The sequence below is a fragment of the Phyllobates terribilis genome, unplaced genomic scaffold (assembly GCF_046119375.1).
Source record: "Phyllobates terribilis strain yellow unplaced genomic scaffold, ASM4611937v1 Scaffold_12__6_contigs__length_324123572, whole genome shotgun sequence".
Lineage (NCBI taxonomy): Eukaryota > Metazoa > Chordata > Amphibia > Anura > Dendrobatidae > Phyllobates > Phyllobates terribilis.
In genome coordinates, this window is record NW_027362772.1 from 233,137,528 (window position 1) to 233,163,080 (window position 25,553).

Consider the following 25,553-nt stretch of genomic DNA (forward strand, 5'->3'; position numbering starts at 1 on the left):
ACGTGTCAAGGACAAAATGTGAGCCTAAATGAAAGATGTGCTATTACACGACTCAAGAACAACACCTCCTTTACTATCAAGGAAGCTGACAAGGGGGGGGGGCGTCGTCTTTTGGCTCACAGAGGTGTACCTGGAGGAAGCACACAGGCAGCTGCACAATACTCGGTTTTATTGTAGGTTACCATCTGACTCCACTTCTGTATTCTCGGCCAAGTTCTTCAATCTCTTGGATAATGCCTGTCAGTATGGCATAATATCTGCTAAAGAAAGGGATTTTTTGTGGGTGGAACATCCTGTCACCCCGACATTTTACATGCTGCCCAAAGTGCATAAGGATGCTGTCAAGCCCCCAGGTTGACCAATTATTGCGAGTATTGGCAGCCTGTGTGAAAATGCCAGCACAAAACGTTGATTATTTTCTGCAGCCTCTAACGAAATTGCTACCATCACATATGAGGAATACTACGTATTTTTTACAACTGATGCAGGATACGTCGTTTTCCCCGGGCTCTATTCTTGTTACCTGTGATGTAGAGTCACTGTATTCAAATATAGCACATGTGGATTAGATGGAGTCGATCTCTTGCTTCCTGGATCTACAGCTAAATTCAGACAGGATGCATGACTCTTTTGTAATTGATCTCCTCGACTTTATATTACGTCATAACTACTTTGTCTTTGACAGAACGTTATTCCGCCAAGTGTCAGGCATGCAGTGGGTGCGCATTGTGCACTAGCCTACGCTAATCTCTTTTTGGGTTGATAGGAAGCTAAATACGTCTACTCTCTTCCAGAATTTTCCAAAAACGTCACCCATTGGCATCATTTTATCGATGATGTATTCTTTATCTGGACTCGGACACGGCAGGAATGTCTCAATTTCATCTCCATGTTGAACCAAAATACACGTAATATCTTTTTGACCAGCAATCTCTCCGATATGGTTGTTTCATTTCTGGATCTGGAGGTGTTTATACATGAACATCAGGTATGCACCAAACTTTATCGTAAACCTATGGCAACCAATAGTGTATTGCATTATTCCATCTTTCACCCCCCTCACACCAGGAAAGGTGTACCAATGGGCCAGTTTTTCCAGACAAGGAGGAATTGCACTCAGGAGGTGGATTATTTGGAGTAAGCTAAGCAGTTAACTGCCCGGTTCAAGCAACATGGATACCCGAGGAGTGTGGTCTCTACTGCATTCCAACAAGCGAAGTCATTATCTCAGAATTCATTACTATCTTCTAGAGATCAGAGAAATGCCAGACAACTTTGTTTCATCACTCAATATAACAACCAGTGGTCAGAGGTGAGGGGGAAATTGCAGAAATATTGAGGCATCCTACGTGTTGATTCTCATACTAAACAACTAATTGGGGATCGTCCTCTTTTAACAGCCAGAAGAGCACCCAATCTGGATGACCATCTGACAAAGAACCACTTCCAGAGACCTGCTCCCAGATTGAATCGCGGCATTATCCTAAGGGGATCTTTTGCCGATTTATGACACCGGTAAGATGTCATACCAGGATTAGGTCTGTGGGGGCCATGCATACCAGGATTGGGATGAGGGGGCCATGCATACCAGGATTGGGTCTGAGGGGGCCATGCATGCCAGGATTGGGGATGAGGGGGCCATGCATACCAGGATTGGGTCTGAGGGGGCCATGAATACCAGGATTAGGTCTGAGGGGGACATGCATACCAGGATTGGGTCTGAGGGGGCCATGCGTGCCAGGATTGGGGATGAGGCGGCATGCATACCAGGAAAGGGGATGATGGAGCCATGTATACCAGGATTGGGGATGAGGGGGCCATGCATACCAGGATTGGGGATGAAGGGACCATGCATACCAGGATTGGGTCTGAGGGGGCCATGCATACCAGGATTGGGTCTGTGGCAGCCATGCATACAGGATTGGGTCTGAGGGGGCCATGCATACCAGGATTGGGGATAAGGGGGCATGCATACCAGGATTGGGGATGAGGGGGGCATGCATACCAGGATTGGAGATGAGGGGGCCATGCATGCCAGGATTGAGGATGCAGGGGCCATGCATACCAGGAAAGGGGATGAAGGGGCCATGTATACCAAGATTGGGGATGAGGGGGCTATGCATACCAGGATTGGGGATGAGGGAGTCATGCACACCAAGATTTGGGATGAGGGGGCCATGCTTACCAGGATTGGGTCTGTGGGGGGTATGTATACCAGGACTGGGTCTGAGGAGGCCATGAACACCAGGATTGGTCTGAGGGGGCCATGCAATACAGGATTAGGGATGAGGGGGCCATGTATACCAGGATTGGGACTGAGGGGACCATGCATACCAGGATTGGGGATGAGGGGGCAATGACTACCAGGATTGGGGATGAGGGGGCCATGCATACCAGGATTGGGCCTGAGGGATACATGTATACCAGGATTTGGGAAGAGGGGGCCATGCATACCAGGATTGGGTCTGAGGGGGCCATGCATACCAGGATTGGGGATGAAGGGGCCCTGCATACCAGGATTGGATCTGAGGGGGCCATGCATACCAGGATTGGGGACGATGGGGCCATGCATACCAGGATTGGGTCTGTGGGGGCCATGCATACCAGGATTGGGTCTGAGAGGGCCATGCATACCAGGATTGAGGATGAGGGAGCCATGCATTCCAGGATTGCTGATGAGGGAGCAATGCATACCAGGATTGGGGATGAGAGGCAATGCATACAGAATTGGATCAGAGGGGGCCATGCATACCAGGATTGGGGATGAGGGGGTTATGAATACCAGGATTGGGTCTGTGGGTGCCATGCATACCAGGATTGGTTCTGAGGGGGGCATGAATACCAAGATTGAGGATGAGGGAGCCATGCATACCAGGATTGGGGATGAGGGGGTCATGTATACCAGGATTGGGGATGAGGGGGCCATGCATACCAGTCTTGGGGATGAGGGGGCTATGCATACCAGCATTGGGTCTGAGGGGGCCATGCATACCAGGATTTGGAATGAGGGGGCCATGCATATCAGGATTGGGTCTGAGGGGCCATGCATACCAGGATAAGTGATCGTAAACCTATGGCAACCAATAGTGTATTGCATTATTCCATCTTTCACCCCCCTCACACCAGGAAAGGTGTACCAATGGGCCAGTTTTTCCAGACAAGGAGGAATTGCACTCAGGAGGTGGATTATTTGGAGCAAGCTAAGCAGTTAACTGCCCGGTTGAAACAACATGGATACCCGAGGAGTATGGTCTCTACTGCATTCCAACAAGCGAAGTCATTATCTTAGAATTCATTACTATCTTCTAGAGATCAGAGAAATGCCGGACAACTTTGTTTCATCACTCAATATAACAGCCAGTGGTCAGAGGTGAGGGGGAAATTGCAGAAATATTGAGGCATCCTAAGTGTTGATTCTCATACTAAACAACTAATTTGGGATCGTCCACTTTTAACAGCCAGAAGAGCACCCAATCTGGGTGACCATCTGACAAAGAACCACTTCCAGAGACCTGCTCCCAGATTGAATCGCGGCATTATCCTAAGGGGATCTTTTGCCGATTTATGACACTGGTAAGATGTCATACCAGGATTAGGTCTGTGGGGGCCAGGCATACCAGGATTGGGATGAGGGGGCCATGCATACCAGGATTGGGTCTGAAGAGGCCATGCATGCCAGGATTGGGGATGAGGGGGCCATGCATACCAGGATTGGGTCTGAGGGGGCCATGAATACCAGGATTAGGTCTGAGGGGGCCATGCATACCAGGATTGGGGATGAGGGGGCCATGCATACCAGGATTGGGTCTGAGGGGGCCATGCATGCCAGGATTGGGGATGAGGGGGCCATGCATACCAGGAAAGGGGGTGAAGGGGCCATGTATACCAGGATTGGGGATGAGGGGGCCATGCATACCAGCATTGGGGATGAAGGGACCATGCATACCAGGATTGGGTCTGTGGCGGCCATGCATACCATGATTGGGTCTGAGGGGGCCATGAACTCCACGATTCGGTCTGTGGGGGCCATGCATACAGAATTGGGTCTGAGGGGGCCATGCATACCAGGATTGGGTCTGAGGGGGTCATGCATACCAGGATTGGGGATAAGGGGGCATGCATACCAGGATTGGGGATGAGGGGGGCATGCATACCAGGATTGGAGATGAGGGGGCCATGCATAACAGGATTGAGGATGCAGGGGCCATGCATACCAGGAAAGGGGATGAAGGGGCCATGTATACCAGGATTGGGGATGAGGGGGCTATGCATACCATTATTGGGGATGAGGGGGGCATGCATACCAGGATTTGGGATGAGGGGGCCATGCATACCAGGATTGGGTCTGTGGGGGTATGTATACCAGGATTGGGTCTGAGGAGGCCATGAACACCAGGATTGGTCTGAGGGGGCCATGCATACCAGGATTGGGGATGAGGGGGCCATGCAAACCAGGATTGGGGATGAGGGGGCCATGGATACCAGGATTGGGCCTGAGGAATACATGCATACCAGGATTTGGAATGAGGGGGCCATGCATACCAGGATTGGGTCTGAGGGGGCCATGCATACCACGATTGGGGATGGAGGGGTCCTGCATACAAGGATTGGATCTGAGGGGGCCATGCATTCCAGGATTGGGGATGATGGGGCCATGCATACCAGGATTGGGTCTGTGGGGGGCATGCATGCCAGGATTGGGTCTGTGGGGACCATGCATACCAGGATTGGGTCTGAGGGGGCCATGCATACCAGGATTGAGGATGAGCGAGCCATGCATTCCAGGATTGGTGATGAGGGAGCAATGCATAACAGGATTGGGGATGAGGGGGCAATGCATACCAGCATTGGATCTGAGGGGGCCATGCATATCAGGATTGGGGATGAGGGGGTTATGCATACCAGGATTGGGGATGAAGGGACCATGCATACCAGGACTGGGTCTGAGGGGGCCATGCATACCAGGATTGGGGATGAAGGGACCATGCATACCAGGATTGGGTCTGAGGGGGCCATGCATAACAGGATTGGGTCTGTGGCGGCCATGCATACCAGGATTGGGTCTGAGGGGGCCATGAACACCACGATTAGGTCTGTGGGGGCCATGCATAAAGAATTGGGTCTGAGGGGGCCATGCATACCAGGATTGGGTATAAGGGGGCATGTATACCAGGATTAGGGATGAGGGGGGCATGCATACCAGGATTGGAGATGAGGGGGCCATGCATACCAGGATTGAGGATGCAGGGGCCATGCATACCAGGAAAGGGGATGAAGGGGCATGTATGCCAGGATTGGGGATGAGGGGGCTATGCATACCAGGATTGGGGATGAGGGGGTCATGCATACCAGGATTTGGGATGAGGGGGCCATGCATACCAGGATTGGGTCTGTGGGGGGTATGCATACCAGGATTGGGTCTGTGGGGGGTATGTATACCAGGATTGGGTCTGAGAAGGTCATGCATACCAGAATTGGGTCTGAGGGGGCCATGCTTACCAGGATTAGGGATGAGGGGGCCATGCACACCAGGATTGGGTCTGAGGGGGCCATGCATACCAGGATTGGGGATGAGGGGGCAATGAATACCAGGATTGGGGATGAGGGGGCCATGCATACCAGGATTGGGCCTGAGGGATACATGCATACCAGGATTTGGGATGAGGGGGCCATGCATACCAGGATTGGGTCTGAGGGGGCCATGCATACCAGGATTGGGGATGAAGGGGCCCTGCATATCAGGATTGGATATGAGGGGGCCATGCATACCAGGAATGGGGATGATGGGGCCATGCATACCAGGATTGGGTCTGTGGGGGGCATGCATGCCAGGATTGGTTCTGTGGGAGCCATGCATACCAGGATTGGGTCTGAGGGGGTCTTGCATACCAGGATTGAGGATGAGGGAGCCATGCATTCCAGGATTGGTGATGAGGGAGCAATGCATACCAGGATTGGGGATGAGGAGGCAATGCATACCAGCATTGGATCAGAGGGGGCCATGCATACCAGGATTGGGGATGAGGGGTGATGCATACCAGGATTGGGTCTGTGGGTGCCATGCATACCAGGATTGGATCTGAGGGGGCCATGCATACCAGGATTTGGAATGAGGGGGCCATACATATCAGGATTTGGTCTGAGGGGCCATGCATACCAGGATAAGTGATGAGATGGCCATGCATACCAGTATTGAGGATGCAGTGGCCATGCATACCAGGATTGGGGATGAAGGGACCATGCATACCAGGATTGGGGATGAGGGAACCATTCATACCAGGATTGGGTCTGAGGGGGCCATGCATAACAGGATTGGGGATGAAGGGACCATGCATACCAGGATTGGGTCTGAGGGGGCCATGCATACCAGGATTGGGGATGAGGGGGCCATGCATACCAGGATTGGGGATGAGGGAGCCATGCATTCCAGGATTGGTGATGAGGGAGCAATGCATACCAGGATTGGGGATGAGGAGGCAATGCATACCAGCATTGGATCAGAGGGGGCCATGCATACCAGGATTGGGGATGAGGGGTGATGCATACCAGGATTGGGTCTGTGGGTGCCATGCATACCAAGATTGGATCTGAGGGGGCCATGCATACCAGGATTTGGAATGAGGGGGCCATACATATCAGGATTGGGTCTGAGGGGCCCTGCATACCAGGATAAGTGATGAGATGGCCATGCATACCAGTATTGAGGATGCAGTGGCCATGCATACCAGGATTGGGGATGAAGGGACCATGCATACCAGGATTGGGGATGAGGGGACCATGCATACCAGGATTGGGTCTGAGGGGGCCATGCATAACAGGATTGGGGATTAAGGGACCATGCATACCAGGATTGGGTCTGAGGGGGCCATGCATACCAGGATTGGGGATGAGGGGGCCATGCATACCAGGATTGGGGATGAGGGGGCCATGAATACCAGGATTGGTTCTGAGGGGGCCATGTATACCAGGATTTGGGATGAGCGGGCCATGCATACCAGGATTGGGTCTGAGGGGCCATGCATACCAGGATTGGGGATGAGATGGCCATACATACCAGGATTGAGGATGCAGTGGCTATGCATACCAGGATTGGGGATGAGGGGCCCATGCTTACCAGTAAAGGGGATGAGGGCCGTCTGCTGAATGCCCCTCATTACCAGCGCCCCTCTGACAACTCCTCCTGCCAGGGGAGAAGAAATGGTAAATGGGCGTGGATTGGGGTATTACCCCTTGTTTCATCCCAGGACAGCAGTAGATGGTGAACATTAGCAGATCTTAGAAAGCCTAGGGAAAGGCAGAAAAGAGCAGCTAATAAGGGGGAGGTGGGGTAAGAAGGTTGATGACCAAACAGATGTGGTTTTATGAGATAAACCTCCGAGAGGCATAACTGTTTTATTCCAACGTCCACACAGCCATATGAGAGCTTGCCATTTGCAGGACAAGTTGTATTTTTGAATGACACCATTCATTTTACCATACAATGTATAGGAAAACAGGAAAAAAAATCCTAGTGGTATGAAATGGTGAAAAAAATGCAATTCCGACATGGTATTTTGGGTTTTAACTAGTGATGAGCGAGCATGCTCACTACTGCTCGGTGCTCGCCCGAGCATGTCACAGCTCGAGATACTCGGCTCTCGCCCAGTATTTCTGGGTTGCTCGGGCGGGAACTCGGGTCCCCTCCCTGCATGTTTGGCGCTCTTTAGAGAGCCAATGAACATGCAGGGATTGCCTGCCATGCACTGTAATGCCGTAGCCATGTTGGTTGTGGGCATTACAGTGATTGGCTGGCCACACAGCGTCATCAGGTCTATATCAGACCTGGCGTCGCCATGCTCGTTACAGTCACTCCGGAATCAGATACTGTAGAGAGAGGTGCTGCTGCTTCAGGGAGAGAGTTGCTTGTGTATTAGGTACTGTAGGGAGAAAAACCGTACATTACACATATCCATCTTAACAAACAGTCCTTTTGAGGACTAACTAATCCATCTGCAGAGATATCAGGCAGGCAGTGTATATAGGCAGGCAGGCAGTGTATATAGCAGACTGCAGTGCATGTAGCACAAGAGGCGCCATTCCAATTCTGCCTTCTGCTGCTGTTAGATATTTCTATACAAAGGCCCAGGTCTCAGGGGCCAGAAATAATTTTCTTTGGATCTTAATCCTCATTATTTGCTTAAAAAGCAATCCAGAGAACACCGTTTTTCTGCGCCATTTGCTTGTTGGCACTGCAGAATACAGCCAGGTCCTTTCCATATTAGAGCGCTAGAAATCCAGTTATTTAAAACTGTTTTCTCCGTCAAAAGGATCACGTATACATTGTCAGAAAATACTGCCATTTCTGGCCTCCATTAAAAATTTCCTTTACTGTGTCAGTGAAGCAATTCACAGCAGTTTGCTGTTCAAACTACTTACCTACAGGCCAGGTATTTAAAACTGTGTTTTCTCCGTCACACGGATCACATATACGTTGTCAGAAAATACTGCCATTTCTGGCCTCCATTAAAAATTTCTTTCAGTGTGTCAGTGAAGCAATTCACAGCGGTTTGCTGTTCAAACTACTTACCTACAGGCCAGGTATCTAAAACTCTGTTTTCTCTGTCACACCGATCACATATACGTTGTCAGAAAATACTGCCCGTTCTGGCCTCCATTAAAAATTTCTTTCAGTGTGTCAGTGAAGCAATTCACAGCAGTTTGCAGTTCAAACTACTTACCTACAGGCCAGTTATCTAAAACTCTGTTTTCTCCGTCACACGGATCACATATACGTTGTCAGAAAATACTGCCATTTCTGGCCTCCATTAAAAATTTCTTTCAGTGTGTCAGTGAAGCAATTCACAGCAGTTTGCTGTTCAAACTACTTACCTACAGGCCAGGTATTTAAGCTCTGTTTTCTCCGTCACACGGATCACATATACGTTGTAAGAAAATGCTGCCATTTTTGGCCTCCATTAAAAATTTACTTTAGTGTGTCAGTGAAGCAATTCACAGCAGTTTGCTGTTCAAACTACTTACCTACAGGCCAGGTATTTAAAACTCTGTTTTCTCCATCACACGGATCACATATAAGTTTGCTCCAAACACAGTCATTTGTAGTGAGCGTGGAAGTTACTGTCCTCCATTTAAAATGGGCAAGGCATGTGGCAACGGACGGGGAACTGGACGTGATGGTAATGGTGCATGCAGAGGCCGAGGACAAGGCCGTGGGCAAGCTGAAATTGTGCCACAGCAAACACCCACATCTTCTCGCCTGACCTTCCTGTCCCAGTTTCTAGGGGACCGTAGCACAGCAGTATTGAACTCAGAGCAGTGTCAAAGGGTTGTTGGTTGGATAGCGGATAATGCTTCCAGTCACTTAGCCACCACCACCACCCAGTCTTCCACACGGTCAAGTCTCAGTAGCTGCATATTCCTCACCCTGATCATCCTTCCTCCCACCATGCTGGGTACCCAGGGACAACTGATCCCACACTTGGACACTCTGAAGAGCTGTTCACTTTCCCATTTATAGATTCGGTCCTCTCGCCCGGTCGACTTGAAGAGGGGCAAGAGGAGATCACGTGTAGCGATGCCCAAATATTTGAGCAGCCACGGTCACATGAAGGCGACGGTGGGAAAGTGTGACAAGAGGTTGACGATGATGAGACACAATTGCCAGAAAGTCAGGAGGAGGACCAGGGAGCGGAAGTGGAAAACAAGGTGGTGGATGATATAGTAACTGACCCAACCTGGCAGGAGGACATGCAGAGCGAGGACAGCAGCACACAGGGGGAGGGAGGCAGAGCACCACAACAGGCAGGAAGAAGCAGTGTGATGGCAGCAGACAGCAACCGTTCTCCGTAACACCAACACGAAGGAAGTTGCCAGTACAACTGTTAGGTGTTCCCAAGTCTGGTTGTTTTTTAAAAGACTCTGCCGATAACCCCAAAAAGGCCATTTGCACCACCTGCCAGGCCAGCATCAGCAGGGTGGCAAAACGACCAGCCTGACCACCACCAGCATGATCAGGCACATGGCAGCAAAGCACCCGACTTTGTGGGCCGAACACCAGGGTCCAGGAACAGTGTCTACGGGTGGAACCATTGCTTCTTCCGCTGTTGTGCATGCAAGCCAATCCCCTGTCCATGGTGCATGCGAAGATGCCTCCTGCCCTGCACCTGTCGTTGCACACTCTCAAGTAGCAGCATCAGGAAGCACGTCCATGTCCTTGTCCCAGCGCAGCGTTCAGTTGTCCATACCCTAGCCCAAATATGCAGCCAACGCCCAACAGACCACACTACTAAATTCTCACATAACACGACTGCTTGCGCTCGAAATGTTGCCTTTTAGGCTCGTGGAGACGGAAGCATTCTGCAACCTGATGGCGGCGGCTGTCCCTCGGTACTTGGTCCCCAGCCGCCACTATTTCTCCCGGTGTGCCGTCCCCGCATTACACAAGCACATGTCCCAAAACATTAGCCGTGCCCTCAACAACGCAGTTACTGGTAAAGTCCACCTAACCACGGACACGTGGACAAGTGCTTGTGGGAAGGAACAGTACATCTCGCTGACGGCACACTGAGTTAACATAGTGGAAGTCGGGATCCAGTCGGACGTTGGGATGGAACACGTCCTCCCAACGCCAAGGATTGCGGGCCCTAGGTCAATCAGGGTTGCCCCCACGGTCTACAGCTCCTGCACCTCATCCTCCTCAGCCCCCTCCTTTACTTCAGCTTCCATCTCCAAAATGACCACATCAGTCACAAGCTGGAAGCACTGCAGCACAGCCTCGGCCAAGCGGCAACAGGCTGTGCTGAAGCTAATATGCTTCGGTGAAAAAATGCACAATGCTGAAGAGTTGTGGAAAGCTCTGAAAGAACAGGCAGATCTGTGGCTCACACCGCTGAACCTACAGCCAGGCGTGGTCATGTGTGAAAATGGCCAGAACCTAGTGGCGGCTCTGAGGCGAGGCGAGCTCACACACGTACCATGCCTGGCCCATGTGCTTAACCTCGTGGTTCAGCGGTTTCTCAAATCCTACCCGGAGCTGCCGGATATGCTTGTTAAAGTACACCGCCTGTGTGCCCATTTTAGAAAGTCAGCTACAGCTTCCGCCGCCCTTGCAGTGTTTCAGCAGCGTTTGCAGCTTCTGGCTCACAGACTGGTGTGTGATGTCCCCACGCATTGGAACTCTACACTGCAGATGTTGGGAAGGATTTGTGAGCAGAAGAGGGCAGTTGTTGAGTATTAGCATCAACAAGGCCATCGGTATTCAGTTCAGACTCCACACATAAGACCTCAGGAGTGGACATGGATGTCAGACATATGTACCATCCTCCAAAACTTTGAGGACTCCACCAAGATGGTGAGCGGCGATGACGGCATAATTAGCGTTACCATCCCGCTTCTCTGTCTTCTGAAACTCTCTCTGCTCACAATCAAAGAGGATGCATTGCAGGCGGTGCACGATGAGATGGAGCAAGGAACCATACAGGGTGATTACACACAGCCAAGCCTCATCTCATCCCAATGTGGACTGAGTGACAATGAGGAAGAGGAGAAGGAGGAGGAAGGACAGGAGCTAGTTTCATGCACTATAGACGGTACTACCTGCACAGTTGTCATACCGTCTGTTCAGCGTGGATGGCCAGAGGACAGACAGGAGGAGGAGGAGAGCATGGTCAGTCATCCTCTTGGTGAGGACACGGAAGTCTTGCCTGTTAGTAGCCTGCCCTGCCGCCAGCGTTTTATCAGAGCGGGTTTTTACTGCCGCTGGTGGAATTATAACTGATAAGCGCATCCGTCTGTCAACAGAAAATGCTGACAGGCGGACTCTTGTAAAAATGAACAAGGGCTGTATTGGGCCAGACTTCTCAACACCACCGAATGATAGCAGCGTAACATAAACTCAAATCCAGTGTCTTTTCTTGGGAGGTGTATTCCCACGCACCTTTTCACACCCACACATGGGTATACGCTTCCTGATTTTGGCTATTTGCCCTTGTCCTCCTCCTTCTCCTCATCCTCCACCACCATATCACCAGGGTGGCCGTGGTCCATGATGCAACACCCACATAATTTTTTTAAAGGTTATTTATTGTAATGCACACGCCCGGGCTGAGCGGCGTGTGCGTGTGATTACACTGGACCGTGCCGGAGAGTGAATGCCTGGAGGGGCGTAACTAGGTATTCACCCGATCGGACCAGGGTCGCACGACGGCATACGACGCCAGTGCACCCAGGAGGAACCGAGCAGAGGGACCAGGTGCTACTCCAGGACAGACCCCGGACACGGCTGTTGACCCACACAGGGGAATACAGGAACAGACTGGTTAGGCTGGCACACAGACTGGTGGGAATAGGCAGGCACGACTGGTATGCGGGCAGGCGGGTATGCAGGCAGGGGGGTACAGGCAAGCACAGCTAGAGTGCAGACAGGAAGGCACTAGCAGGCAGGAACACAGGCGGGATAGGACCCAGTACACACTGGGACTCTGGAACAGAACCACAGATGTGGCAGACAAACACAGCAGAGTGAGGCCGCCCAGAGAGGTGAGCGAGAGCAGGGCAGGACGAGACCGCCTGGAGCGGTGAGTAAGAGCAGGGCAGGACGAGACCGCCTGGAGCGGTGAGCAAGAGCAGAGCAGGACGAGACCGCCTGGAGCGGTGAGCAAGAGCAGAGCAGGACGAGACCGCCTGGAGCGGTGAGCAAGAGCAGAGCAGGACGAGACCGCCTGGAGCGGTGAGCAAGAGCAGAGCAGGACGAGACCGCCTGGAGCGGTGAGCAAGAGCAGAGCAGAACGAGACCGCCTGGAGCAGTGAGCAAGAGCAGAGCAGGACGAGACCGCCTGGAGCGGTGAGCAAGAGCAGAGCAGGACGAGACCGCCTGGAGCGGTGAGCAAGAGCAGAGCAGGACGAGACCGCCTGGAGCGGTGAGCAAGAGCAGAGCAGGACGAGACCGCCAGGAGCAGTGAGCAAGAGCAGAGCAGGACGAGACCGCCAGGAGCGGTGAGCAAGAACAGAGCAGGACGAGACCGCCAGGAGCGGTGAGCAAGAGCAGAGCAGGACGAAACCGCCTGGAGCAGTGAGCAAGAGCAGAGCAGGAAGAGACCGCCTGGAGCGGTGAGCAAGAGCAGAGCAGGACGAGACCGCCTGGAGTGGTGAGCAAGAGCAGAGCAGGATGAGACTGCCGGAGCAGTGAGCAAAGGAGTCAGAGCGGAGCGAGACTGAGCAGGGGGAACAGGGCTCTGTTCACACGGAACAGACAGGAAGGGAAAGGCAGAGCCAGATACCCACAAGGTACTTGCAGTGAAGTAGCGAGTGGACCACAAACACACAAACGGGAGTACAGAGACAACAAGCAGGAGTTAGGTACGAGTTCAGACTCTGCAGAAAAAGGAAAGGAACGGACATAGAGGCAAAACAGGTAAAGGATAGGAGAGAGTTCAGACTGGAACTGAGTGTACGGAAGAGAACGACACTGCAGCAGGATACAGGAGCGGGTCTGGGAATACGGCCCCCAGAGAGGTGGGACGAACAGACAAGGAGCGTGTTCAGACAGGACAGACAAGATACAGAAGCGGGTCTAGGTAATCGGCCCCTAGAAGGCGGGAGGAACAGGCTAGGAGCGAGTTCAGACAGGACAGACAAGATACAGGAGCGGGTCTAGGTAATCGGCCCCTAGATGGCGGGAGGAACAGGCTAGGAGCGTGTTCAGACAGGCCTGGAAATACAGCCTCCCGGATAGGCAGACAAGAGAACACAGAACGGGACCTGGCACCTTCAGAGTGCAAGCACACACTGAAAGAAACACAATGCTCAGGCAGGGATTGATTGGAGCAGCTGGGTTATATACCAGGTGACAGACAGCAATAGGCTGAGGACGCACAAGGGGTGTGACCCACAGCAGGTACAAAAAGCAGGAAGTGATCGGGCGCCGCCCTTAAGCAGCAAAAACAGACACAAACAGACAGTATGGAGGGAAGCCAGAGAGACATTCTGGACTGGAGATCAAGTGCGCGCTCTTGCACAGTGGGAGATGGACCACCATACAAGGGCGCCGCCAAGTATGTTACAGTACCCCCCCTCTTACGCCCCCTCTTCTTCAGGCCTGCCAGAATCTTCCGCAGGGAATTCGAGGGCCAATCCTTCACTTTAAGGAGATCACTCCCACTGTCCACAGGAAAAACTGGTCTCATCTGGTTAGCTAGGATGCTACCTCCTATCCAGCCATCCTTAGCAACAGACGAAACGGGTGGAGTACCAGGAACAGCACACAAGGAAGTCTCTCTCCACATATTTTCAGGTGGCACCCCAGAGGGTACAGGAGACAACTGGAAGTCCTCCACCGGGTTGGAGGGGAGCAGAGACTTGGGGGTAAACTCTGCTTCGAGGTACATCTTGTCAAGCTCACAGGAAGAAATAGACGGGATATCAGGTACAGGATGAGGAAAAATCACTGTCTCTTTGTTATCTGGTGGTACCCCGGAGGATTCAGGAAACAACTGGAGGTCCTCCGCCGGGTCAGAAGAGTGCAGAGGCTCAGAGAAAACATCTGCTTCAGAGTACACTAGGTCGGACTCACTGGACGAAGCAGGCGAGGTATCGGGTACCGAGTATAGGAAAGTCTCTGTCCATTCACCACCAGGTGGCACCCCGAAGGGTTCTGGAGACAACTGGAGGTCCTCCACCCGGTCGGAGGGGTGTAGAGACTCGGGAGTAACCTCTGCTTCGGAGTACACTAGGTTGGACTTACTGGACGAAGCGAGCGAGGTATCAGGTACAGAGTATAGGAGAGTCTCTGTCCTTTCGCTACCAGGTAGCACCCCGAAGGGTTCTGGAGACAACTGGAGGTCCTCCGCCTGGTCAGAGGGGTGTAGAGACTCATGGGTAACCTCTGCTTCAGAGTACACTAGGTTGTACTCACTGGACGAAGCGAGCGAGGTATCAGGTACAGAGTATAGGAGAGTCTCTGTCCTTTCGCTACCAGGTAGCACCCCGAAGGGTTCCGGAGACAACTGGAGGTCCTCCGCCTGGTCGGAGGGGTGTAGAGACTCATGGGTAACCCCTGCTTCAGAGTACACTAGGTTGGACTCACTGGACGAAGCGAGCAAGGTTTCAGGTACAGAGTATAGGAGAGTCTCTGTCCTTTTGCTACCAGGTAGCACCCCGAAGGGTTCTGGAGACAACTGGAGGTCCTCCGCCTGGTCGGAGGGGTGTAGAGACTCATGGGTAACCTCAGCTTCAGAGTACACTAGGTTGGACTCACTGGACGAAGCGAGCGAGGTATCAGTTACAGAGTATAGGAGAGTCTCTGTCCTTTCGCTACCAGGTAGCACCCCGAAGGGTTCTGGAGACAACTGGAGGTCCTCCGCCTGGTCGGAGGGTGTAGAGACTCTGAGGTAATCACAGCTTCGGAGCATCCTTGGACATGCACACCGGTTAAAGTGGGTGAAGCATCTGATGCCGGGTGCAGGAAGTTCTCCTGTGTGGAGTCTGGATGGGCAGTAGTCTCTTTGGGCAGGAGAACTGGTGCACTACACACGCACATTACCCATTGGGGCTTCTCCGGGATACAGGGAGATGAAGCTTCAGTAGGGACTTCAAGGTTGGGGTCAGGAGGTCTCAGGGAGGACAGACCCTGGCGTGACGGCTTGCCTCTACGTCTAGCACGTCTGGACTGCCTCTTGAGGTTGGGAGAAGTATTCCGGAGAGCGTAGTCACCCTGTGAGGATTCTGGGTGGGCAGTAGTCTCATTGGGCTGGAGGACTATTGCGCTACCCACACACATTACCCATCGGGGCTGCTCCTGGATATTGGGAAGTGAAGCTTCAGCAGGAGCCTCCGGGTTAGGATCATCGAAGACCATTAGAAAGGCCACCAGGAAGGCCATTATGTCCAGGACGATAGGATCCTGTGCTTCCCATAGGGGGTTGATCCATTCCAAGGCATCACCCGCTAGGTTAGACATAATGAATGCCACCTTAACCCGATCGGTGGGAAAATATAGAGGGTAGAACTTGAAGTGTAGCATGCATTGCTCCACAAATGCACAGCTTTGTCTTGGATCCCCATAGTAACGTGGCGGATCCGCAGGAACGAGAGCAGATAGATCCATCTGGACGGGTGCGTAATTAGCCAGGAACTAGCTAGAGAAAAAAAATTGTATTTATTTATTTTTAACGCTGGAAAACGTCTCAGAGAGCGAAGGCCGTGGGGCTCAACGGGAACCATGGCCTGAGCATGCTGTAATGCACACGCCCGGGCTGAGCGGCGTGTGCCTGTGATTCCACTGGACCGTGCCGGAGAGTGAATGCCTGGAGGGGCGTAACTAGGTATTCACCCGATCCGACCAGGGTCGCACGACGGCATACGACGCCGGTGCACCCAGGAGGAACCGAGCAGAGGGACCAGGTGCTACTCCAGGACAGACCCCGGACACGGCTGTTGACCCACACAGGGGAATACAGGAACAGACTGGTTAGGCTGGCACACAGACTGGTGGGAATAGGCAGGCACGACTGGTATGCGGGCAGGCGGGTATGCAGGCAGGGGGGTACAGGCAAGCACGGCTAGAGTGCAGACAGGAAGGCAATAGCAGGCAGGAACACAGGCGGGATAGGACCCAGTACACACTGGGACTCTGGAACAGAACCACAGATGTGGCAGACAAACACAGCAGAGTGAGGCCGCCCAGAGAGGTGAGCGAGAGCAGGGCAGGACGAGACCGCCTGGAGCGGTGAGTAAGAGCAGGGCAGGACGAGACCGCCTGGAGCGGTGAGCAAGAGCAGAGCAGGACGAGACCGCCTGGAACGGTGAGCAAGAGCAGAGCAGGACGAGACCGCCTGGAGCGGTGAGCAAGAGCAGAGCAGGACGAGACCGCCTGGAGCGGTGAGCAAGAGCAGAGCAGGACGAGACCGCCTGGAGCGGTGAGCAAGAGCAGAGCAGGGCGAGACTGCCGGAGCAGTGAGCAAAGGAGTCAGAGTGGAGCGAGACTGAGCAGGGGGAACAGGGTTCTGTTCACACGGAACAGACAGGAAGGGAAAGGCAGAGCCAGATACCCACAAGGTACTTGCAGTGAAGTAGCGAGTGGACCACAAACACACAAACGGGAGTACAGAGACAACAAGCAGGAGTTAGGTACGAGTTCAGACTCTGCAGAAAAAGGAAAGGAACGGACATAGAGGCAAAACAGGTAAAGGATAGGAGAGAGTTCAGACTGGAACTGAGTGTACGGAAGAGACCGACACTGCAGCGGGATACAGGAGCGGGTCTGGGAATACGGCCCCCAGAGAGGCCGGACGAACAGGCAAGGAGCGTGTTCAGACAGGACAGACAAGATACAGAAGCGGGTCTAGGTAATCGGCCCCTAGAAGGCGGGAGGAACAGGCTAGGAGCGAGTTCAGACAGGACAGACAAGATACAGGAGCGGGTCTAGGTAATCGGCCCCTAGATGGCGGGAGGAACAGGCTAGGAGCGAGTTCAGACAGGACAGACAAGATACAGGAGCGGGTCAAGGTAATCGGCCCCTAGAAGGCAGGAGGAACAGGCTAGGAGCGTGTTCAGACAGGCCTGGAAATACAGCCTCCAGGATAGGCAGACAAGAGAACACAGAACGGGACCTGGCACCTTCAGAGTGCAAGCACACACTGAAAGAAACACAATGCTCAGGCAGGGATTGATTGGAGCAGCTGGGTTATATACCAGGTGACAGACAGCAATAGGCTGAGGACGCACAAGGGGTGTGACCCACAGCAGGTACAAAAAGCAGGAAGTGATCGGGCGCCGCCCTTAAGCAGCAGAAACAGACACAAACAGACAGCATGGAGGGAAGCCAGAGAGACATTCTGGACTGGAGATCAAGTGCGCGCTCTTGCACAGTGGGAGATGGACCACCATGCAAGGGCGCCGCCAGGTATGTTACATTTATGATGCCTAAAAGTTTCCATGTATTCCTCCAAGGGTAAATGTTTGTCAGCCCATACACTGAGTGCATGGGCATTAAAAGTATAGGAGGCCTGCTCCTTTATAATGGGAACATTTTTTTATGAGGCCCTCCTTCACGTCTCTTCCAAGGGGCAATGAAGTGCCTCCAAATTTTTGGCAGCCCTTGCATTCACTGCATAGGCTAACACTATGGGAGACTGTCTCCTTTCTAATGGGAATTTGTCGTTACTGTGGCCCTGCTCTATGTGTCTTTAAATTCTTAGTGGGGTTTTTCCTAAAATTGGTCAGCCATTGGACTCACTGCATACCCTATAACTGTATAGCAGACTCTCTCCTTTCTAATGGGAACATGTCGTACTTGTTACTGTGGCCCTGCTCTGTGTGTCTTTAAATTCTTAGTTGTGTTTTTCCTAAAATTCGTCAGCCGTTGGACTCACTGCATACCCTATAACTGTATAGCAGACTCTCTCCTTTCTAATGGGAACATGTCGTACTTGTTACTGTGGCCCTGCTCTGTGTGTCTTTAAATTCTTAGTGGGGTTTTTCCTAAAATTGGTCAGCCGTTGGACTCACTGCATACCCTATAACTGTATAGCAGACTCTCTCATTTCTAAATGGAATTTGTCGTTACTGTGGCCCTGCTCTATGTGTCTTTAAATTCTTAGTGGGGTTTTTCCTAAAATTGGTCAGCCATTGGACTCACTGCATACCCTATAACTGTATAGCAGACTCTCTCCTTTCTAAATGGAATTTGTCGTTACTGTGGCCCTGCTCTATGTGTCTTTAAATTCTTAGTGGGGTTTTTCCTGAAATTGGTCAGCCGTTAGACTTACTGCATACCCTATAACTGTATAGCAGACTCTCTCCTTTCTAATGGGAACATGTCGTACTTGTTACTGTGGCCCTGCTCTGTGTGTCTTTAAATTCTTAGTGGGGTTTTTCCTAAAATTGGTCAGCCGTTGGACTCACTGCATACCCTTTAACTGTATAGCAGACTCTCTCCTTTCTAATGGGAACATGTCGTACTTATTACTGTGGCCCTGCTCTGTGTGTCTTTAAATTCATAGTGGGGTTTTTCCTAAAATTGGTCTGCCATTGGACTCACTGCATACCCTATAACTGTATAGCAGACTCTCTCCTTTCTAATGGGAACATGTCGTACTTGTTACTGTGGCCCTGCTCTGTGTGTCTTTAAATTCTTAGTTGTGTTTTTCCTAAAATTGGTCAGCCGTTGGACTCGCTGCATACCCTTTAACTGTATAACAGAGTCCCTCCTTTCTAATGGGAACATGACGTACTTGTTACTGTGGCCCTGCTCTGTATGTCTTTAAATTCTTAGTGGGGTTTTTCCTAAAATTGGTCAGCCGTTGGACTCACTGCATACCCTATAACTGTATAGCAGACCCTCTCCTTTCTAATGGGAACATGTCGTACCTTGTTACTGTGGCCCTGCTCTATGTATCTTTAAATTCTTAGTGGGGTTTTTCCTAAAATTGGTCAGCCGTTGGACTCACTGCATACACTATAACTGTATAGCAGACTCTCTCCTTTCTAAATGGAATTTGTCGTCACTGTGGCCCTGCTCTGGGTGTCTTTAAATTCTTAGTGGGGTTTTTCCTGAAATTGGTCAGCCGTTAGACTCACTGCATACCCTATAACTGTATAGCAGACTCTCTCCTTTCTAATGGGAACATGTCGTACTTGTTACTGTGGCCCTGCTCTGTGTGTTTTGAAATTCTTAGTGGGGTTTTTCCTAAAATTGGTCAGCCATTGGACTCACTGCATACCCTTTAACTGTGTAGCAGACTCTCTCCTTTCTAATGGGAACATGTCGTACTTGTTACTGTGGCCCTGCTCTGTGTGTCTTTAAATTCTTAGTGGGGTTTTTCCTAAAATTGGTCAGCCGTTGGACTCACTGCATACCCTATAACTGTATAACAGACCCTCTCCTTTCTAATGGGAACATGTCGTACCTTGTTACTGTGGCCCTGCTCTATGTATCTTTAAATTCTTAGTGGGGTTTTTCCTAAAATTGGTCAGCCGTTGGACTCACTGCATACCCTATAACTGTATAGCAGACTCTCTCCTTTCTAAATGGAATTTGTCGTTACTGTGGCTCTGCTCTATGTGTCTTTAAATTCTTAGTGGGGTTTAACTAAAATTGGTCAGCCGTTAGACTCACTGGATACCCTATAACTGTATAGCAGACTCTCTCCTTTCTAATGGGAACATGTCGTACTTGTTACTGTGGCCCTGCTCTGTGTGTCTTTAAATTCTTAGTGGGGTTTTTCCTAAAATTGGTCAGCCGTTGGACTCACTGCATACCCTTTAACTGTATAGCAGACTCTCTCCTTTCTAATGGGAACATGTCGTACTTGTTACTGTGGCCTTGCTCTGTGTGTCTTTAAATTCTTAGTGGGGTTTTTCCTAAAATTGGTCAGCCATTGGACTCACTGCATACCGTATAACTGTATAGCAGACTCTCTCCTTTCTAATGGGAACATACCGTACTTGTTACTGTGGCCCTGCTCTGTGTGTCTTTAAATTCTTAGTTGATTTTTCCTAAAATTGGTCAGCCGTTGGACTCACTGCATACCCTTTAACTGTATAACAGACTCCCTCCTTTCTAATGGGAACATGTCGTACTTGTTACTGTGGCCATGCTCTGTATGTCTTTAAATTCTTAGTGGGGTTGTTCCTAAAATTGGTCAGCCGTTGGACTTACTGCATACCCTATAACTGTATAGCAGACCCTCTCCTTTCTAATGGGAACATGTTGTACCTTGTTACTGTGGCCCTGCTCTATGTATCTTTAAATTCTTAGTGGGGTTTTTCCTAAAATTGGTCAGCTGTTGGACTCACTGCATACCCTATAACTGTATAGCAGACTCTCTCCTTTCTAAATGGAATTTGTCGTCACTGTGGCCCTGCTCTGGGTGTCTTTAAATTCTTAGTGGGGTTTTTCCTAAAATTGGTCAGCCATTGGACTCACTGCATACCCTATAACTGTATAGCAGACTCTCTCCTTTCTAAATGGAATTTGTCGTTACTGTGGCACTGCTCGATGTGTCTTTAAATTCTTAGTGGGGTTTTTTCTAAAATTGGTCAGCCGTTAGACTCACTGAATACCCTATAACTGTATAGCAGACTCTCTCCTTTCTAATGGGAACATGTCGTACTTGTTACTGTGGCCCTGCTCTATGTATCTTTAAATACTTAGTGGGGTTTTTCCTAAAATTGGTCAGCCGTTGGACTCACTGCATACCCTATAACTGTATAGCAGACTCTCTCCTTTCTAATGGGAACATTTCGTACTTGTTACTGTGGCCCTGCTCTATGTATCTTTAAATACTTAGTGGGGTTTTTCCTAAAATTGGTCAGCCGTTGGACTCACTGCATACCCTATAACTGTATAGCAGACTCTCTCCTTTCTAATGGGAACATTTCGTACTTGTTACTGTGGCCCTGCTCTGTGTGTCTTTAAATTCTTAGTGGGGTTTTTCCTAAAATTGGTCAGCCATTGGACTCACTGCATACCCTTTAACTGTGTAGCAGACTCTCTCCTTTCTAATGGGAACATGTCGTACTTGTTACTGTGGCCCTGCTCTGTGTGTCTTTAAATTCTTAGTGGGGTTTTTCCTAAAATTGGTCAGCCATTGGACTCACTGCATACCCTTTAACTGTGTAGCAGACTCTCTCCTTTCTAATGGGAACATGTCGTACTTGTTACTGTGGCCCTGCTCTGTGTGTCTTTAAATTCTTAGTAGGGTTTTTCCTAAAATTGGTCAGCCGTTGGACTAACTGCATACCCTATAACTGTACAGCAGACCCTCTCCTTTCTAATGGGAACATGTCGTACCTTGTTACTGTGGCCCTGCTCTATGTATCTTTAAATACTTAGTGATGTTTTTCCTAAAATTGGTCATCCGTTGGACTCACTGCATACCTTATAACTGTATAGCAGACTCTCTCCTTTCTAATGGGAACATTTCGTACTTGTTACTGTGGCCCTGCTCTGTGTGTGTTTAAATTCTTAGTGGGGTTTTTCCTAAAATTGGTCAGCCATTGGACTCACTGCATACCCTTTAACTGTGTAGCAGACTCTCTCCTTTCTAATGGGAACATGTTGTACTTGTTATTGTGGCCCTGCTCTGTGTCTTTAAATTCTTAGTGGGGTTTTTCCTAAAATTGATCAGCCGTTGGACTCACTGCATACCCTATAACTGTATAACAGACCCTCTCCTTTCTAATGGGAACATGTCGTACCTTGTTACTGTGGCCCTGCTCTATGTATCTTTAAATTCTTAGTGGGGTTTTTCCTAAAATTGGTCAGCCGTTGGACTCACTGCATACCCTATAACTGTATAGCAGACTCTCTCCTTTCTAAATGGAATTTGTCGTTACTGTGGCCCTGCTCTATGTGTCTTTAAATTCTTAGTGGGGTTTTTCCTAAAATTGGTCAGCCATTAGACTCACTGGATACCCTATAACTGTATAGCAGACTCTCTCCTTTCTAATGGGAACATGTCGTACTTGTTACTGTGGCCCTGCTCTGTGTGTCTTTAAATTCTTAGTGGGGTTTTTCCTAAAATTGGTCAGCCGTTGGACTCACTGCATACCCTTTAACTGTATAGCAGACTCTCTCCTTTCTAATGGGAACATGTCGTACTTGTTACTGTGGCCCTGCTCTGTGTGTCTTTAAATTCTTAGTGGGGTTTTTCCTAAAATTGGTCAGCCATTGGACTCACTGCATACCCTATAACTGTATAGCAGACTCTCTCCTTTCTAATGGGAACATGTCGTACTTGTTACTGTGGCCCTGCTCTGTGTGTCTTTAAATTCTTAGTGGGGTTTTTCCTAAAATTGGTCAGCCGTTGGACTCACTGCATACCCTTTAACTGTATAGCAGACTCTCTCCTTTCTAATGGGAACATGTCGTACTTGTTACTGTGGCCCTGCTCTGTGTGTCTTTAAATTCTTAGTGGGGTTTTTCCTAAAATTGGTCAGCCATTGGACTCACTGCATACCCTATAACTGTATAGCAGACTCTCTCCTTTCTAATGGGAACATGTCGTACTTGTTACTGTGGCCCTGCTCTGTGTGTCTTTAAATTCTTAGTTGTGTTTTTCCTAAAATTGGTCAGCCGTTGGACTCACTGCATACCCTTTAACTGTATAACAGACTCCCTCCTTTCTAATGGGAACATGTCGTACTTGTTACTGTGGCCATGCTCTGTATGTCTTTAAATTCTTAGTGGGGTTTTTCCTAAAATTGGTCAGCCGTTGGACTCACTGCATACCCTATAACTGTATAGCAGACCCTCTCCTTTCTAATGGGAACATGTCGTACCTTGTTACTGTGGCCCTGCTCTATGTATCTTTAAATTCTTAGTGGGGTTTTTCCTAAAATTGGTCAGCCGTTGGACTCACTGCATACCCTATAACTGTATAGCAGACTCTCTCCTTTCTAAATGGAATTTGTCGTCACTGTGGCCCTGCTCTGGGTGTCTTTAAATTCTTAGTGGGGTTTTTCCTAAAATTGGTCAGCCGTTGGACTCACTGCATACCCTATAACTGTATAGCAGACTCTCTCCTTTCTAAATGGAATTTGTCGTTACTGTGGCCCTGCTCTATGTGTCTTTAAATTCTTAGTGGGGTTTTTTCTAAAATTGGTCAGCCGTTAGACTCACTGAATACCCTATAACTGTATAGCAGACTCTCTCCTTTCTAATGGGAACATGTCGTACTTGTTACTGTGGCCCTGCTCTGTGTGTCTTTAAATTCTTAGTGGGGTTTTTCCTAAAATTGGTCAGCCATTGGACTCACTGCATACCCTTTAACTGTGTAGCAGACTCTCTCCTTTCTAATGGGAACATGTCGTACTTGTTACTGTGGCCCTGCTCTGTGTGTCTTTAAATTCTTAGTGGGGTTTTTCCTAAAATTGGTCAGCCGTTGGACTCACTGCATACCCTATAACTGTACAGCAGACCCTCTCCTTTCTAATGGGAACATGTCGTACCTTGTTACTGTGGCCCTGCTCTGTGTATCTTTAAATTCTTAGTGGGGTTTTTCCTAAAATTGGTCAGCCGTTGGACTCACTGCATACCCTATAACTGTATAGCAGACTCTCTCCTTTCTAATGGGAACATTTCGTACTTGTTACTGTGGCCCTCCTCTGTGTGTCTTTAAATTCTTAGTGGGGTTTTTCCTAAAATTGGTCAGCCGTTGGACTCACTGCATACCCTATAACTGTATAGCAGACCCTCTCCTTTCTAATGGGAACATGTCGTACCTTGTTACTGTGGCCCTGCTCTATGTATCTTTAAATTCTTAGTGGGGTTTTTCCTAAAATTGGTCAGCCGTTGGACTCACTGCATACCCTATAACTGTATAGCAGACTCTCTTTCTAAATGGAATTTGTCGTTACTGTGGCCCTGCTCTATGTGTCTTTAAATTCTTAGTGGGGCTTTTCCTAAAATTGGTCAGCCGTTAGACTCACTGGATACCCTATAACTGTATAGCAGACTCTCTCCTTTCTAATGGGAACATGTCGTACTTGTTACTGTGGCCCTGCTCTATGTGTCTTTAAATTCTTAGTGGGGTTTTTCCTAAAATTGGTCAGCCGTTGGACTCACTGCATATGTAGCGCCCCGAGGGCTCGGCCGCTACAGGGGTATTGCACCTCTGCCAGAGGTGTGGTATTCCACTCCCAGGTAAGGATGGAGTATGGACCAGGGCTCAGTTAGCTGCATACAGCACACACACCCCATTTCCGAGGGACAGCTCAACGGTGCTCCCACTAGACAGAACTGCAGGCACGACCGACTATGTCCCTGTCTGGAGTGGGGGGAGGGGTGGAACACCCAGTGCTGTAGGGGCAGATAGGGGTTGGTTCCTGAGCGTAGGAAGGAGCTCATTGGTTGCTGGTCACCTGGGCTCATGGCTAGAGGGAAGTATAAAAGGGAGGAGCCATCTTAAAACAGTGTTCAGTTCAGTCTGTGAGGAGAGGAGAGCTGACAGGGAGCAGAAGCTCAGGCTGAGTGCTGCTCCAGAGGCAGGCCTAGAGAAGAGGCCGGAGCCTGAGAGGAGAAGGAGAAGTGGGCCTGGAGAAGAGGCCAAGGGAAGGAGGAGAAGACAGAACAGGAAAGAAGGAGAAGAGAGAGAGAAACAGAAGGGCTCAGGAACAAGAAGGTGGAAGGGACCCTAAGAACCCACGAGAATCCAGGGTGAAGGGTCAGGTAGATTAAGGGTACCGGATCCCAAGTTGGTGGAGGAGGAACAACCCTCAGCCAAAGACCGGTCGTCGTGATCATTTATTGGTGCAACACCTCATCAAACCTGCTAGGAATGCACCATATAGGACAGCGGAGGACGGGGCCCACGTTTAACCGCACAAGTCCGCGGCAGCTGGACAAAAGTGGGTCACTGGTGAGGCAGGCCAGAGAAAGGATTAAAGGGGGTCCTGTGCCATGCTCCTGAACTGCCTGGGAGTTGACCGAGCCCCGCACCTGGTGGACGCAGCATGGCTCGGGCGGTCACTACCTGTACAGAAGTGACCTGGAGTACCTGAACTGTGAGTAAACGACATTGGACTGCAGTACGTTGTCTGTGTGCTCTTTCGCTCCT